Consider the following 18,229-nt stretch of genomic DNA (forward strand, 5'->3'; position numbering starts at 1 on the left):
AGATACTTAGATTGCATTTAACCTTCTTGGTAAATTTACTACAGTTTACCTATTTTTGTCAGTCTTGGAAGCTGTTAGAACATGCTCGTTTCATGACGTACAGGTGTTGTGTTAGTGACGGGCATGCTGCGGGCCTCCGAACAGTCAGCCACTGCCCTAGGCTGCTTCCTGATTTTATTGGCAGATTTCTTATAGCTTGTAATTTCTGATATGTTATCGCAAGAATTATTATTATTACTTATTTATTAATAGTTTCTTTATATAGCACATTAAATTCCATTGTGCCTTACAATTGGAGCAACAGTAATAGAATAAAACGGATAGAGGTAGGTAGGTCTCTTTCTTTGGTTAAACATTTAGGGGAGTAGTCAATTAGTGCCGTTTTTCTGACAGTCGGAAAATCGGCACTAATTCGACCTGTGTGTATTCAATAGCGGGCATTTTTGCCCGTTTTTTAATCCATTTTTGTCCATCCCATAAAAATTAGCGAAAAGTGCACTAATTGAATACTCCCCTTAGTGTTATTACAAGGCTTCAGGGTAATGTGTAGCCATCTTGAAATTAAGGGGGACCCCCAATGCAGCACCTGAAGTGTCAGGTTGTTTATTGCTAGGTTAGGTTTAATACTTGGTAAAACCAGTGCTGACATTACACAGTATACCTGCAATGTGTGTCACTTGGCTGCATCTTCAGCATTTTCTCTTTTCCGCCTTGACTACTAACTGCGGTGTGATGGACTTGTTATCAGAACCACATGCTATCCCTGGCTTGATGGCTGGATTACATTTGAGAGCTTTTTTGGACAGTTCTATGTGTATAACTCTGAGTGACACTATAACCTGCAAGAAAAGAAATACTGCATCCTAAAAGTTCTGAAATTAAAACCATATTTGTTCACAATAACATTGTTCTGAAAATGATAACGAGGAGTACATCTTGGCTTTAAGACGTGATAAAAGCATTTGTATAAAGTGAAGGCAATAAACTCCCTTATAAATCAGAATAAGGACTGGTGCCCAATAATATTTCAGTAACAACTTTGTGTGTTAGGGAGCACAACATAAGCTAGCCTCTACTAGCTCCAGGTCTGTGCATGTAGCTTGTACTTTAGATTAAAAATCACCATTACATTATGTTAGTAACAGTGTATAATACAGAGTCAAGTAATCTTATAACCAAAGGCACTATTTTACTTGAATGTCTAGGTATGCTGGGTAGAATGATTCCAATCGTGATGCTACATAAAGTGGGTGGTCATGCTACAGATAAGTGTGTTTATATAATTGTATACAGATATCAATAAAACACACCTTTATAACAAAAACTGGGACCTGGCAGTATTTTCCTGCCTATGACCATACATGCTCTTTTACTAACATATTTTACAGTAGGTATAGAACATCTGCAGTAAATCTACTAATTAGTGCTAGAAGGCTTTAGAAATTAAGAACACATCGCTCCGTGTGTAGGAGTGCCGACACTAGCGATGCTCTAGATTGGGCATGCATGTCCAATCTAGGGAGATCGCTCATTTCACTGCTGGGTCTATGATAGATCGCTCAGCACACATTTCCGGGAGAAATCTCCTGTGTGTACCCCCCTTAGTATGCAGAGCCCCTTAACTGTCACGGTATGTTGTGTTAAAAAAAATTTTTTTTTACATGCAGCTATGTGCCAGTTATGGAGCATGGCAGACTTTTCCCACCTCTGATAATGATAGCCTTAACATACATGTGCAAACAGTAGTTTTGCTTCAACTATTCCAAGCACAGGAAATCTGGCTCTGTGAGCTTTAAGCTTTCTCATACGTCCAAGAGGATGCTGGGGATGCTTCAAGAACCATGAGGTATAGACGGGATCCGCAGGAGACATGGGCACTTTAAGACTTAAAAGGGGTGTGAACTGGCTCTTCCCTCTATGTCCCTCCTCCAGACTCCAGTTAGATTCTGTGCCCAGTGTGACTGGATGCACACTGAGGAGCTCTCCAGAGTTTCTCAGAAAAAAGACTTTTGTTAGGTTTGTTATTTTCGGGGAGACCTGCTGGCAACAGGCTACCTGCATTGTGGGACTGAGGGGAGAGAAGCAGACCTACTTCTGTGAGTTTCAGGGCTCTGCTTATTAGGCTACTGGACACCATTAGCTCCAGAGGGTCTGATCGCTAGGTACACCTAGATTTCCCGGAGCCGCGCCGTCAACCCCCTTGCAGAGTCAGAAGTCAGAAGCCGGTTGAGTAGAAGAAGATCAGAAGACTTCAGTGACCGCAGAAGATGGCTTTTGAGGTACTGCGCAGCGGCCGCGCTGCGTGCCATGCTCCCACATACAAACGGCACTGCAGGGCCCAGGGGGGGGTGCCCTGGGCAGCATAAATCCTCATTAGTGACTGGCACAAGTGTATACAGTGCCTGGGCACTACATACAGACCCCCGCCAGTATAAATATGTAAAATTAAGTGGGACTGAAGCGCGCCATTAAGGGGGCGTGGCTTAGCCCTCACAGCTCTGACCAGCGCCATTTTTTTCTTCACAGAAGCTGCAGAGACGCTGAGCCTGGCCTCCCACGCTACTGTGCAAGTAACGGTGCAAAACGGGGGGGGGGGGCACAAGAGATTTGATGCAATTTTATTGAATATAAAGGCGCTAACAGGTCTGGGCAGTATATTACTCGCTTCAGAACCGGGATTGGCGCTGGGTTGTGAGCTGGCAGAACTCCCTGTGTGTTTCTCTAACAGGCTTTGCTGTGGGTCTGTCCCCTGTAGCCCCAGTGTGGTTGTGGGTGTCGGTACACATGTGTCGACATGTCTGAGGCTGGGTGCTCTTCCCAGGAGGAGGCTGGAGTGGATACAGAAAAGGCTGTGGGAGCGACCGTGTCGGCACCGCCGACGGCTGATTGGGTAAACATGTTGAGTGTTTTGAATGCAAATGTGGCTCGGTTGGCTAAGAGATTAGATAAATCTGAGTCTAGGAACTAGACATGGAGGATGCATTTTCACAAGCTCAGACCCCTTCGGGGTCACAGAAACGTGCATTTACCCAGATACAGATACCGACACGGAGACTGATTCCAGTGTCGACTATAGTGATGCCAGATTGAATCCTAAACTGGCTAAGGGCATTCAGTACATGATTGTGGCAATAAAAGAAGTATTGCATATCACGGAGGACCCTGCTGTTCCTGATACAAGGGTCTGTATGTTTAAAGGAAAGAAACCCAAGGTAACGTTTCCTCCCTCTCATGAACTGAAGGCTCTCTTTGAAAAGGCTTGGGAAAATCCTGACAAGAAGGTGCAGGTCCCCAAAAGAATTCCAGTGGCATATCCGTTCCCCTCTGGGGACAGGGAAAAGTGGGAGTTAACCCCCCACGGTGGACAAAGCTCTATCGCGTCTGTCCAAAAAGGTGGCGCTTCCGTCTCCGGACACGGCAGCCCTAAAGGATCCTGCGGATCGTAAGCAGCAAAATACACTAAAATCCATTTATGTCACTACAGGTTCGCTACTCAGGCCTGCTGTTGCTTCGGCATGGGTGAGTAGCGCTATTGAAAAATGGGCAGGTAACTTTGGCATCTGAGATAGATACTCTGGACAGGATTAACGTGCTTTTGACTCTGGGTCATATCAGGGACGCTGCAGCATATTTAAAAGACGCTGCAAGGGATATTGGCCTTTTGGGATCAAGGGCCAATGCCATGGCAGTCTCAGCTAGGAGGGCATTGTGGATTCATCAATGGAATGCTGATGCTGACTCTAAGAAGACTATGGAGTCTCTACCGTTTAACGGTAGTGTCTTTTTTGGTGACGGCCTCACTGACCTGGTATCTACAGCTACTGCGGGTAAGTCATAATTTTTACCTTACACAACAAAAGAAAACGCCCCACTATCAGATGCCGTCCTTTCGGCTCAATAAATACAAAAAAGGACGAGGGTCCTCCTTCCTTGCTGCGAGAGGAAGAGGAAAGGGAAAAAGGTCACAGGCTGTGGCAAGTTCCCAAGAGCAGAAGTCCTCTCCGGCTTCTACCAAATCCACCGCATGACGCTGGGGCTCCTCTGCGGGAGTCCGCATCGGTGGGGGCTCATCTCAAACTCTTCAGTCAGGTCTGGGTTCACTCGGATCTGGATCCTTGGATATTAGAAATAGTAACTCAAGGGTACAAATTAGAGTTTTAAGACGTGCCCCCTCACTGATTTTTCAAATCGGCCTTGCCAGCTTTTCTTCCAGAAAGGGAGGTAGTATGCGCTGCAATACTAAAGCTTTGTCAAAATCAAGTCATTGTCACGGTACCCCTGTCACAACAGGGGGAGGGTTTTTGTTAGAGTCTGTTCGTGGTCCCGAAGCCGGACGGCGCAGTCAGACCGATTCTGAACCTAAAATCACTCAATTTCTTTCTAAAAAAAAATTCAAATTCAAGATGGAATCTCTTCGAGCAGTGATCTTCTTCAGTCTGGGGGAGGGGGATTTTATGGTGTCGCTCAACATAAAGAATGCCTACTTACATGTCCCCATATATCCTCCACATCAGGCATTCCTGAGGTTTGCTGTTCAGGATTGTCATTACCAATTTCAGACGTTGCCGTTTGGTCTGTCCACGGCTCCAACGATTTTCACCAAAGTTATGGCGGAAATGATGGTTCTCCTGCGCAAGCATGGAATCACAATTATCCTGTACTTGGACGATCTCATAAAGGCGAGATCCAAGGAGCAATTGCTGAAAAATGTTGCGCTATCGCTGACGATTCTGCAACAACATGGTTGGCTCCTAAACTTGCCAAAATCACAGTTTGTTCCGACGACACGGCTGTCGTTCCTGGGTATGATTCTGGATACAGAATTACAGAGAGTTTTTATTCCAGTGGAAAAGGCTCTGGAAATACAGAACATGGTAAAACAGATTCTGAAACCGGCAAGAGTGTCGATTCTTCAATGCACTTGGTTGCTGGGGAAGATGGTGGCGGCCTACGAGGCCATTCAGTATGGCAGGTTCCATGCCAGGGTGTTTCAGTGGACCTGTTGGACAAGTGGCCCAGGTCTCACCTGGACATGCACCGGAAAATAATCCTATCCTCCAGGACCAGGATCTCCCTCCTGTGGTGGCTGCACAGTTCTCACCTTCTGGAGGGACGCAGGTTCGGGATTCAGGATTGGATCCTGGAGACCACAGATGCAAGTCTCCAAGGCTGGGGAGCAGTCACACTGGAGAAATTTTCAGGGAAAATGGTCAAACCAGGAAGCTTGTCTGCACATAAACATTCTGGAATTAAGGTCCATTTACAACGGCATTCTGCAAGCGGAACATCTTCTTCGTGGTTTGCCCGTCTTGATTTAGTCAGACAACATAACAGCAGTGGCGTACATAAACCGCCAGGGCGGAACAAGGAGCAGAGCGGCGATGGCCGAGGCCACAAAAGTTTTTCACTGGGCGGAGAGACAGGCAAGCGCTCTGTCAGCAGTCTAAATTCCAGGAGTGGACAACTGGGAAGCAGACTACCTTAGCAGACACGATCTCCATCACGGAGAGTGGGGTCTTCATCAAGAGGTCTTTGCAGAAGTGACAAGTCGTTGGGGAATTCCTCAAATAGACATGATGGCGTCCCGCCTCAACAAGAAACTTCAGAGATATTGTTCCAAGTCGAGGGACCCTCAAGCAATACCGGTGGACGCCCTAGTGACACCGTGGGTGTTTCCGTCGGTCTGTGTGTTCCCTCCACTTCCACTCATTCCAAAGGTGATTAAAGATTATAAGAAGAACAAGGGTTCAGGCGATACTCATTGTTCCAGACTGGCCAAGGAGGTCCTGGTATCCAGATCTTCAGGAGTTGCTCATAGAAGATCCCTGTTCTCTTCCGCTTCGGGAGGACCTGTTACAACAAGGACCGTGCGTCTATCAAGACTTACCGCGGCTGCGTTTGACGGCATGGCGGTTGAACGCTAAATCCTAGCCCAAAAGAGTATTCCCAGTGAAGTCATTCCCACACTTCTTCAGGCTAGAAAAGAAGTAACAGCGAAGCATTACCACCATATTTGGAGGAAATATGTGTCTTGGTGTGAATCGAAGAAGGCTCCTACGGAAGAATTTCAGCTGGGGCGTTTGCTCCATTTTTTGCAAGCATGTGTGGATGCGGGCCTAAAGTTGGGCTCTATTAAAGTACAAATTTCGGCCTTATCAATCTTCTTTCAGAAAGAATTGGCCTCCCTTCCAGAAGTTCAGACCTTCGTGAAAGGCGTGCTGCACATCCAACCTCCATTTGTGCCTCCTGTGGCCCCGTGGGATCTTAATGTGGTATTGCAGTTTCTGCAGTCTCATTGGTTTGAACCTTTTACGTAAAGTTGAGTTAAAATTCCTTACTTGGAAAGTAGTCATGTTGTTGGCCTTGGCATCCTGAAGGTGGGTATCTGAGTTGGCGGCTTTGTATCACAAAAGCCCCTATTTAATCTTCCATGCTGATAGGGCGGAGTTGAGAACTCGTCAGCAATTTCTGCCAAAAGTAGTGTCATCATTTCACGTAAACCAGCCTATTGTGGTGCCAGTGGCTACTGACGCCTTGGTGGAATCGAAGTCTCGCGATGTGGTCAGAGCTTTGAAAATCTATGTCGCCAGGACAGCGCAGGTTAGGAAAACAGAGGCTCTGTTTGTCCTGTGGGCTCCCAACAAGATTGGGGCTCCTGCTTCCAAGCAGACTATTGCGCGCTGGATCTGTAATACGATTCAGCAGGCTCATTCTACGGCAGGATTGCCGTTACCGAAATCGGTGAAAAAAGCCGATTCTACCAGAAAAGTGGGCTCTTCCTGGGCGGCTGCCCGAGGGGTCTCGGCATTACAACTTTGCTGAGCTGCTACTTGGTCGGGTTCAAACACATTTGCGAAGTTTTACAAGTTTGATACCTTGATTGAGGAGGACCTCTTGTTTGGTCAATCGGTGCTGCAGAGTCATCCGCACTCTCCTGCCCGTTCTAGAGCTTTGGTATAAACCCCATGGTTCTTGAAGCATCCCCAGCATCCTCTAGTACGTACTGTATGATAAAATAGGATTTTTAATACCTCCTGGTAAATCCTTTTCTCTTAGTCCGTAGAGGATGCTGGGCGCCCATCCCAGTGCGAGCTGTATCTGCAGTTTGGTTATGGTTACGCTCATGTTGAGTTAAGTACAGTCAGTCTGTGGCTGATGTTGGTCATGCTGTTGCATGCTTTGTTGTTGAATGCCATGTTGTACGGCGTGTTTGAGGTGTGAGCTGGTATGTATCTCACCTTAGTTTTAAAAATAATTTAAATAAATCCTTTTTCCTCGAAATGTCAGTCTCCCTGGGCACAGTTCCTATAACTGGAGTCTGGAGGAGGGGCATAGAGGGAGGAGCCAGTTCACACCCCTTTTAAAGTCTTAAAGTGCCCATGTCTCCTGCGGATCCCGTCTATACCCCATGGTTCTTGAAGCATCCTCTACGGACTATGACAAAAGGATTTACCAGTAGGTATTAATATCCTATTTTTGTTCACTACAAGACACTTGTTCAAGGATTGGGTTCGATAAATGGAACAAGTTGGCTGTATTGTAAATTACAATTATTAGCTCAATTCTAGAAGAGCGTGCTAACTGCATACAGATAAACAGCCGCTATAGTTCAACTTATTTATAGGTTCGTGTTTACATTTTACTGTTAACTCTAGTGGTGGACAGTGTCAGTCCCTGCAGAGCCACCTGGTATGGACATCACATCAGCAATGTTTATTCTGGGCAAGGAGATTTCATCCTTAATCCTCCTGCCCAAACTTCCAGGACTTTGTCACCAGTTTCTACTGCTACCCCAAAGCCAGATAGGACACCAGGATGTTGGGAGCCATTGCTGCTTTTTTGGAGCTGCTTCTCTATGATCCGAAAACATGTGAATGGTGACACGGTACTCTAATACTACTCGATCATAAAGGACCCCACAAAGTTACTAGGTGACTGCATATGTGTTTATTTTTTTTATTAAAGTAATTTTTATTCAATAGAATGGAGATTAAGTTACAGAAATTGCATATCAACGGCATATCACATATATCAAACAAATCATCCTCATTTATGAGAAGTTTACAGCAGTGGAGTAACAGGCTCTGTCCATGAGGAAATGAGCAAAGACATACAATTGTTCGGAACATTTGGACTTGCAAGATCTGCAACTAATATATAAATCCCCATTAACCTTTTTGTTTTTTGCCCTTAAACTAACCCCCCAAAAAAAACACATAGAAAGAAGCACAATAAGGAGGAATCATGTAATTCAGGACCTCATCAGTCATGCATGTAATTAGGCGAACATGCAGAGCTCAACAGCCAAACATCTAAACGTACATCATTAAACATTAAGTCAGTGACACAATAGCACTTCAGTGCCCACTATGATTGAGGGACCAGGTGGGAATGGGGAGATTCCAGCCATGGAGACCAGACTCTTTCACATTTGGCTGATGCGTTTTGTTTCATATATAGATATATCTTTCCTTGGATATTGTATAGTTAACTAGGGTCTTGAGCGCAGAAACTAAAGGGCCACTAGGGGCCATCCAGAGCCTTACAATGCAAACCTTAGCCAAGGCACATACATTGCGAGCATATAGACCCACCGGAACGGAAACAGAAGTAGAGCATCCCATCCCCAAAATACAGAATTGTGGGGTAAGCAATCCGCCAGTCACTCCTGTACTCTCCAGAATCAACCTGACCCCCGACCAGAACACCTGCAGCCTCGGGCAGTCCCACACTACATGCCAATGTTCCCACCTCCACCCTGCACTTAGGGCAGAGGCTAGATCCGCCAGTCCCAAAAGTGGCCAGTCTAGCTGGAGTCATATATGTTCTATGTAGAATGAAGAATTGAATTTGTTGATACCTGAGAGACTTGGTAACTGTAGCAGGATATTCCAGAGCAAGGGCCCAGTCCTCCTCAGTTATTAGACCCATATCCTCCCATTTTCCACGGAGATGTGTCAAAGGGTCCGTATGGAGTTTGGTAAGAAGATATCCATACGCAAGGGAGACCATCTTGGCTCGACCCAATGTAGTCACAAAGGTCTTGATGGGAAATGGGAGGATTCGTGGGGGGGACTCAGCAAATTGGGACAGGAGGGCATGACGAAGTTGAAGGTATCTGAAAAAGTAGGAGTTGGGTAAATCAAACTCATCTTTCAGTTGCTGAAAGGATTTGAGTACACTAGGTAAAGTTGGGAAATAGAAACCACAGATCTAGGGGCCCACACCTCCCGTCCCTCAAGCGCATGCAATTCAGGAAGCCAGTCAGAGTACCAAAGGGGGGTATCTGGGTCCAGGTCGTCGTACCCCAAGAGGTCCCTCAGGACCCGCCATATCTTTAAGGCCTGGAAAATAATAGGGGGAAGAAACCGAGCTATGCTCCCACTCAGCAGCACCTGCGTAGGAGAGAGGTGAGGAAAATAGCAGCGAATAAACTCACAATGTAAAGAATCAGCGCCAGAATCCTGCGCCCATACACTAATATGAGTCAGCTGAGCAGCGTAGTAATACATCTGAAAGTTAGGCATAGCCAGGCCACCATCAGAGCGCTGCCTGGTGAGGGTATTTAACTGTATCCTAGGTCGTTTGTTAGCCCAAATCAGTGAGGATAAAACACTATTCAATTTCCTAAAGAATAATAGATAGATATATACAGGGGACTGGAGAATAATATATAAAAGTTTGGGCAGTATGATCATTTTAATGAGATTAACCCTGCCAGACACAGTCAGTGGAAGCTTACACCAAGTTTTGGATTTGCACATGACCTGCCGCATGGTCGGGTCCAGGTTCAGAGGGATAAAGTCAGAAGGGTCGTTAGTTATTTGGATTCCGAGGTATTTAAATTGTATTGTCCAACATAATGGCAGGGAGATTTTGGGAACAGTAGGAGGGGGGCCTATGACTGGCATAATGTATGATTTAGACCAGTTGATTTGAAGACCCGAATGAGCACCAAAGCTCTCAATCACACGCAGCAGAATGGGCATTGACTTGGTGTAATCTTGCAAAAACAACAACATGTCGTCGGCGTAGAGAGCTATTCTATCCTCACGTGGGCCCGTACAGATTCCCACAATATCTGGGTGCGATCTTACCAAACAGGCCAAGGGCTCGATGGCCAAGGCAAACAGTGTGGGGGATAGGGGGCAGCCCTGCCTAGTACCACGGGACAATTGAAAGGAGGGGGATACATAGCCATTCACCAAGATCCTGGCACTCGGATGTTGATACAGTAATTTAGTCCATCTGATAAAGTTGGGCCCAAAGCCCATACAAGCCATCACCTCCCATAAATAAGCCCATTCAATGCTGTCAAAGGCCTTGGCCGCGTCCAGCGAGACCACAGCCGAGTCAGAAGGGGAGTCATGTGGGAGTTGTAAAATGGTATACAGTCTAGGTAGGTCAATAGACGTGGACTTCCCTGGCATGAAGCCAGTCTGGTCCGGGTGAATGAGGGAGGTGATCACTGTGTTAAGCCGTACTGCCAATATCTTTGCCAGGATCTTAGCATCGGTGGGAATCAGAGATATCGGCCTATAGGAGTCTGGAGACCTAGGGTCCCTACCGGGCTTTGGAATCACTATTTTCTCTATCGTCCTAAGTGGATGCTGGGGTTCCTGAAAGGACCATGGGGAATAGCGGCTCCGCAGGAGACAGGGCACAAAAAAGTAAAGCTTTACTAGGTCAGGTGGTGTGCACTGGCTCCTCCCCCTATGACCCTCCTCCAGACTCCAGTTAGATTTTGTGCCCGAACGAGAAGGGTGCAATCTAGGTGGCTCTCCTAAAGAGCTGCTTAGAGAAAGTTTAGTTTAGGTTTTTTTCTTTACAGTGAGTCCTGCTGGCAACAGGATCACTGCAACGTGGGACTTAGGGGGAAAGTAGTAAACTCACCTGCATGCAGAGTGGATTTGCTGCTTGGCTACTGGACACCATTAGCTCCAGAGGGATCGAACACAGGCCCAGCCGTGGAGTCCGGTCCCGGAGCCGCGCCGCCGACCCCCTTGCAGATGCTGAAGCGTGAAGAGGTCCGGAAACCGGCGGCTGAAGACTCCTCAGTCTTCATAAGGTAGCGCACAGCACTGCAGCTGTGCGCCATTTTCCTCTCAGCACACTTCACTGGGCAGTCACTGAGGGTGCAGAGCGCTGGGGGGGGGCGCTCTGAGAGGCAAATATAAACCTTATACAAGGCTAAAAATACCTCACATATAGCCCATAGGGGCTATATGGAGATATTTAACCCCTGCCTGACTGGAAAAATAGCGGGAGAAGAACCCGCCGAAAAAGGGGCGGGGCCTATCTCCTCAGCACACGGCGCCATTTTCTGTCACAGCTCCGCTGGTCAGAACGGCTCCCAGGTCTCTCCCCTGCACTGCACTACAGAAACAGGGTAAAACAGAGAGGGGGGGCACATTAATGGCTATATATATATATATTAAAGCAGCTATAAGGGAGCACTTAATATAAGGATATCCCTTGTATATATAGCGCTTTGTGGTGTGTGCTGGCAGACTCTCCCTCTGTCTCCCCAAAAGGGCTAGTGGGTCCTGTCTTCATTAGAGCATTCCCTGTGAGTTTGCGGTGTGTGTCGGTACGTGGTGTCGACATGTATGAGGACGATATTGGTGTGGAGGCGGAGCAATTGCCAAATATGCAGATGTCACCCCCCAGGGGGTCGACACCAGAATGGATGCCTTTATTTGTGGAATTACGTGATGGTTTATCTTCCCTTAAACAGTCAGTTGAGGACATGAGGCGGCCGGACAATCAATTAATGCCTGTCCAGGCGCCTCAAACACCGTCAGGGGCTGTAAAACGCCCTTTGCCTCAGTCGGTCGACACAGACCCAGACACGGGCACTGATTCCAGTGACGACGGTAGAAATTCAAACGTATTTTCCAGTAGGGCCACACGTTATATGATTTTGGCAATGAAGGAGACGTTACATTTAGCTGATACTACAGATACCGTAAAACAGGGTATTATGTATGGTGTGAAAAAACTACAAACAGTTTTTCCTGAATCAGAAGAATTAAATGACGTGTGTGATGAAGCGTGGGTTGCTCCTGATAAAAAGTTGATAATTTCAAAAAAGTTATTGGCATTATACCCTTTCCCGCCAGAGGTTAGGGCGCGCTGGGAAACACCCCCTAAGGTGGACAAGGCGCTCACACGCTTATCCAAACAAGTGGCGTTACCCTCTCCTGAGACGGCCGCACTTAAGGATCCATCAGATAGAAAGATGGAAGTTATTCAAAAGAATATATACACACATGCAGGTGTTATACTACGACCAGCTATAGCAACTGCCTGGATGTGCAGTGCTGGAGTAGTTTGGTCAGAATCCCTGATTGAAAATATTGATACCCTAGATAGGGACAATGTTTTACTGTCGTTAGAACAAATAAAGGATGCATTTATCTATATGCGTGATGCACAGAGGGATATTTGCACACTGGCATCTCGGGTGAGTGCTATGTCCTTTTCAGCCAGAAGAGCCTTATGGACACGACAGTGGACAGGCGATGCGGATTCAAAACGTCACATGGAGGTTTTGCCGTATAAAGGGGAGGAGTTATTTGGAGTTGGTCTATCAGACTTGGTGGCCACGGCTACTGCCGGGAAATCCACTTTTTTACCTCAAGTCACTCCCCAACAGAGAAAGGCACCGACCTTTCAACCGCAGCCTTTTCGCTCCTACAAAAATAAGAGAGCAAAGGGCTTGTCGTACCTGCCACGAGGCAGAGGAAGAGGGAAGAGACACCAACAGGCAGCTCCTTCCCAGGAACAGAAGCCCTCCCCGGCTCCTGCAAAAACCTCAGCATGACGCTGGGGCCTCTCAAGCGGACTCGGGGACAGTGGGGGGCCGTCTCAAAAATTACAGCGCGCAGTGGGCTCACTCGCAGGTAGACCCCTGGATCCTGCAGATAATATCTCAGGGGTACAGGTTGGAATTAGAGACGGATCCTCCTCATCGTTTCCTGAAGTCTGCCTTACCAACCGTCTCTTCCGAAAGGGAGAGGGTGTTGGAAGCCATTCACAAGCTGTACGCTCAGCAGGTGATAGTCAAAGTACCCCTATTACAACAAGGAAAGGGGTATTATTCCACTCTATTTGTGGTACCGAAGCCGGATGGCTCGGTAAGGCCTATTCTAAATCTGAAGTCCTTGAACCTCTACATAAAAAAGTTCAAGTTCAAGATGAAGTCACTCAGAGCAGTGATAGCGAACCTGGAAGAAGGGGACTTTATGGTATCCTTGGACATCAAGGATGCGTATCTACACGTTCCGATTTACCCCGCACACCAGGGGTACCTCAGGTTCATTGTTCAAAACTGTCACTATCAGTTTCAGACGCTGCCGTTCGGATTGTCCACGGCGCCTCGGGTCTTTACCAAGGTAATGGCCGAGATGATGATTCTTCTTCGAAGAAAAGGCGTATTAGTTATCCCATACTTGGACGATCTCCTAATAAGGGCAAGGTCCAGAGAACAGCTGGAGACAGCTTTAGCACTATCTCAAGAGGTGCTAAGACAACACGGGTGGATTCTGAATATTCCAAAATCCCATTTAATCCCGACAACTCGTCTGCTGTTCCTAGGAATGATTCTGGACACGGTTCAGAAAAAGGTTTTCCTTCCAGAGGAAAAAGCCAAGGAGTTATCCGATCTGGTCAGGAACCTCCTAAAACCAGGAAAAGTGTCAGTACATCAATGCACAAGAGTCCTGGGAAAAATGGTGGCTTCTTACGAAGCAATTCCATTCGGCAGATTCCATGCAAGAATATTCCAAAGGGATCTGTTGGACAAATGGTCAGGGTCGCATCTGCAGATGCACCTGCGAATAACCCTGTCACCAAAGACAAGGGTGTCACTTCTGTGGTGGTTGCAGAAGGCTCACCTATTAGAAGGCCGCAGATTCGGCATTCAGGATTGGATCCTGGTGACCACGGACGCCAGCCTGAGAGGCTGGGGAGCAGTCACACAAGGAAGAAACTTCCAGGGAGTATGGACGAGTCTGGAAAAGTCTCTTCACATAAACATTCTGGAACTAAGAGCAATCTACAATGCTCTAAGCCAGGCGGAACTTCTCCTGCAAGGAAAGCCGGTGTTGATTCAGTCGGACAACATCACGGCGGTCGCCCATGTAAACAGGCAGGGCGGCACAAGAAGCAGGAGTGCAATGGCAGAAGCTGCCAAGATTCTTCGCTGGGCGGAGAATCACGTGATAGCACTGTCAGCAGTGTTCATCCCGGGCGTGGACAACTGGGAAGCAGACTTCCTCAGCAGACACGATCTTCATCCGGGAGAGTGGGGTCTACATCCAGAAGTCTTCAACATGTTAATAGACCGTTGGGAAAGACCAATTGTAGACATGATGGCGTCTCGCCTCAACAAGAAACTGGACAAATATTGCGCCAGGTCAAGAGATCCACAGGCAATAGCTGTGGACGCACTGGTAACTTCTTGGGTGTACCAGTCAGTGTATGTGTTTCCTCCTCTGCCGCTCATACCAAAGGTATTGAAGATCATACGGCAAAGAAGAGTAAGAACAATACTAGTGGTTCCGGATTGGCCGAGAAGGACTTGGTATCCGGAACTTCAAGAGATGCTCACGGACGAACCGTGGCCTCTACCTCTGAGAAGGGACCTGCTACAGCAGGGTCCCTGTCTTTTTCAAGACTTACCGCGGCTGCGTTTGACGGCATGGCGGTTGAACGCCAGATCCTAAAAGGGAAAGGCATTCCAGAAGAAGTCATTCCTACCTTGATTAAGGCACGGAAGGAAGTCACCGTGAAACATTATCACCGCATTTGGCGAAAATATGTAGCGTGGTGCGAGGATCGGAAGGTTCCGACGGAGGAATTCCAACTGGGTCGTTTCCTACATTTCCTGCAATCAGGATTATCTATGGGTCTCAAATTGGGATCCATTAAGGTTCAAATTTCGGCCCTGTCAATATTCTTCCAAAAAGAATTGGCCTCTGTCCCTGAGGTCCAGACTTTTGTCAAGGGAGTACTGCATATACAGCCTCCTGTGGTGCCTCCGGTGGCACCGTGGGATCTAAATGTAGTTTTAGATTTCCTCAAATCCCATTGGTTTGAACCATTGAAAAAGGTGGATTTGAAATATCTCACATTGAAAGTGACTATGTTACTAGCCCTGGCCTCTGCCAGGAGAATATCTGAATTGGCGGCTTTATCTTATAAAAGTCCTTATCTAATCTTCCATTCGGATAGGGCAGAACTGCGGACTCGTCCGCATTTTCTCCCTAAAGTGGTATCAGCATTTCATCTGAACCAACCTATTGTGGTGCCTGCGGCCACTAGCGACTTGGAGGACTCCAAGTTGTTGGACGTTGTCAGAGCCTTAAAAATATACATTGCAAGGACGGCTGGAGTCAGAAAATCTGACTCGCTGTTTATATTGTATGCACCCAACAAGTTGGGCGCACCTGCTTCTAAGCAGTCGATTGCTCGTTGGATTTGTAACACAATTCAACTTGCACATTCTGTGGCAGGCCTGCCACAGCCTAAAACTGTAAAAGCCCACTCCACAAGGAAGGTGGGCTCATCTTGGGCGGCTGCCCGAGGGGTCTCGGCATTACAACTCTGCCGAGCAGCTACGTGGTCGGGGGAGAACACGTTTGTAAAATTTTACAAATTTGATACCCTGGCAAAGGAGGACCTGGAGTTCTCTCATTCGGTGCTGCAGAGTCATCCGCACTCTCCCGCCCGTTTGGGAGCTTTGGTATAATCCCCATGGTCCTTTCAGGAACCCCAGCATCCACTTAGGACGATAGAGAAAATAAGAATTTACTTACCGATAATTCTATTTCTCGGAGTCCGTAGTGGATGCTGGGCGCCCATCCCAAGTGCGGATTATCTGCAATACTTGTACATAGTTATTGTTAACTAATTCGGGTTATTGTTAAGGAGCCATCTTTAAGAGGCCCTTTCTGTTGTCATACTGTTAACTGGGTTTAGATCACAAGTTGTACGGTGTGATTGGTGTGGCTGGTATGAGTCTTACCCGGGATTCAAAATGCCTCCCTTATTGTGTATGCTCGTCCGGGCACAGTACCTAACTGGAGTCTGGAGGAGGGTCATAGGGGGAGGAGCCAGTGCACACCACCTGACCTAGTAAAGCTTTACTTTTTTGTGCCCTGTCTCCTGCGGAGCCGCTATTCCCCATGGTCCTTTCAGGAACCCCAGCATCCACTACGGACTCCGAGAAATAGAATTATCGGTAAGTAAATTCTTATTATAACTGCCTCTGACATAGAGGGGGGAAGTTCGTTATTGGCAAATATATCCAAGTATAAGGCATGGAGCCTGGGCCCGAAAAAATCAATATGAGTTTTGTATACTTCGGAGGGAATTCCGTCACACCCCGGAGCCTTGCCATTAGGGGACACACCAATAGCCGCAGTCACCTCTGCGAGCGTCAGAGGCGCCTCCAGTACCTCACGGGCCTCAGAGGAGAGTGCGGGCAGCGGAATACCCCCCAGATAATATGAGAGATCCAGAGTAGAGCATGTCAACTGTGAGCTATAAACCTTAGAGTAATAAGATCGGAATAACTGCGCAATGTCCGGCGTGGTGTCAACAAAGGAGCCATCACTGTCGGACATTTGGGTGATCGTAGACCCAGGACGATCATGATGTATCAGACGGGCCAGGAGGCCACCCGTCCTATCAGCCTGCATATAAATATTAGCCCTAAAGAGGAGGGACCGTGAGTTTTTATCAGACAGGTGGGCCAACCAAGCCGACTGAGCCACCAGCCAGCGTGCTTTCGTCGTGGGGGTACCATCCAGCAAATATTGGGATTCTAGATCTCTGGCGTCACTTTCAAGGGCCTGTTCCCTCTCCCTAGAGGATATTTTATGAGCTGCTATGTGTCCAATATATGAACCCCTCAAAAACGCCTTGAATGAATCCCAAACCATCGTCCCCGGGGCAGACCCTGTATTGTCGTTAAAGTAACCCCCCCACTGAGTCTCCAGGTCACTGGAGTCACCCAGCTGAGTCAGCCAAGAAGGGTGCATCTTCCAATAAGAGTGCCCCCTCTGACTTTCCACAGCAAGAGTCATCAACAAAGGGGAGTGGTCAGAGACCCCTCGGGCCTCGTAGTGGACGTCAGTGATCACAGGGACGAGGGCGGGGGACACCAGTATCAGGTCGATTCTGGAACAGGAGCCATATGTGCTGGAGAAACAGGAGAACTGACGGGCCTCAGGGTGACGAAGCCTCCACACATCTACCCACTGCAAGCTATCCAAGAAATCAGCAAACTTGGTAGAACCACTACCCACCACCGCAGCATTCGGGGAATGCCATCTATCCAAAGACAAATCTAATATATTATTAAAATCGCCCAGACATATCACCGGGGTGGTAGGAGAGGAAGCTATAAAAGAGGCAGCTTGCTGCAACACAGCATATGAAAAAGGAGGGGGGACATACACCGCTAAAATGTAATAGGGCTGGGAACTCAGTTTGCATTCCAGGAATACAAATCTTCCATACGGGTCAGTTTTGATCGATATTAACTCAAATTGCACCGATATTTAATCAGAACCGACACACCCCTGGAGAAGGAGGAATGAGAGGCATGGTAAGCCCATCCCACCCAAGCCCGTCGTAGAGATAACAACCTATTTCCCTCTAAGTGGGTCTCGCTGAGGCATGCAATATCCGGGTCATATTTCCTAATCATATTTAGAACCAAAGAGCGTTTGATTTTGTTATTCAAACCTCGGACATTCCATGCCAGAAATTTCAGGTTAATCATGACCCCAGGTAAACTCTATGTGCCACACGGATAGACATCTCCCAAAATATATCTGAGAATCAACACTATTAGCAACAGCAACATATATCCTATACAAGCCCTGCGTTGTAAGCCATAACACCCGGTATATTAAACATCCTTGTTTCAGAAAATACATAGATATGAAAAATAACAAACTAAAGAAAGAAAACCGAAAACAGCAAGAGGAGCCGCAACTGGCAGCTCCCCAACCATTCTTCCCCTCCCCGTACACCACCCCGAACACCGGCATACTTATATCCCAAACAACCAACCCCAACTACCAAATGCTAAGAAGGCCTAGATTCTCAGCTAAACCTCTTTAACCAGTACCACTTGAACGTGAAAAGTCTTGAGCCACCAATGCAAGGGGGGGGCTCCCCGAACTATGGTCGTCCCCTCCGGTAGTCAAGATCT

Source organism: Pseudophryne corroboree, chromosome 5 (genome assembly GCF_028390025.1).
Source record: "Pseudophryne corroboree isolate aPseCor3 chromosome 5, aPseCor3.hap2, whole genome shotgun sequence".
NCBI lineage: Eukaryota > Metazoa > Chordata > Amphibia > Anura > Myobatrachidae > Pseudophryne > Pseudophryne corroboree.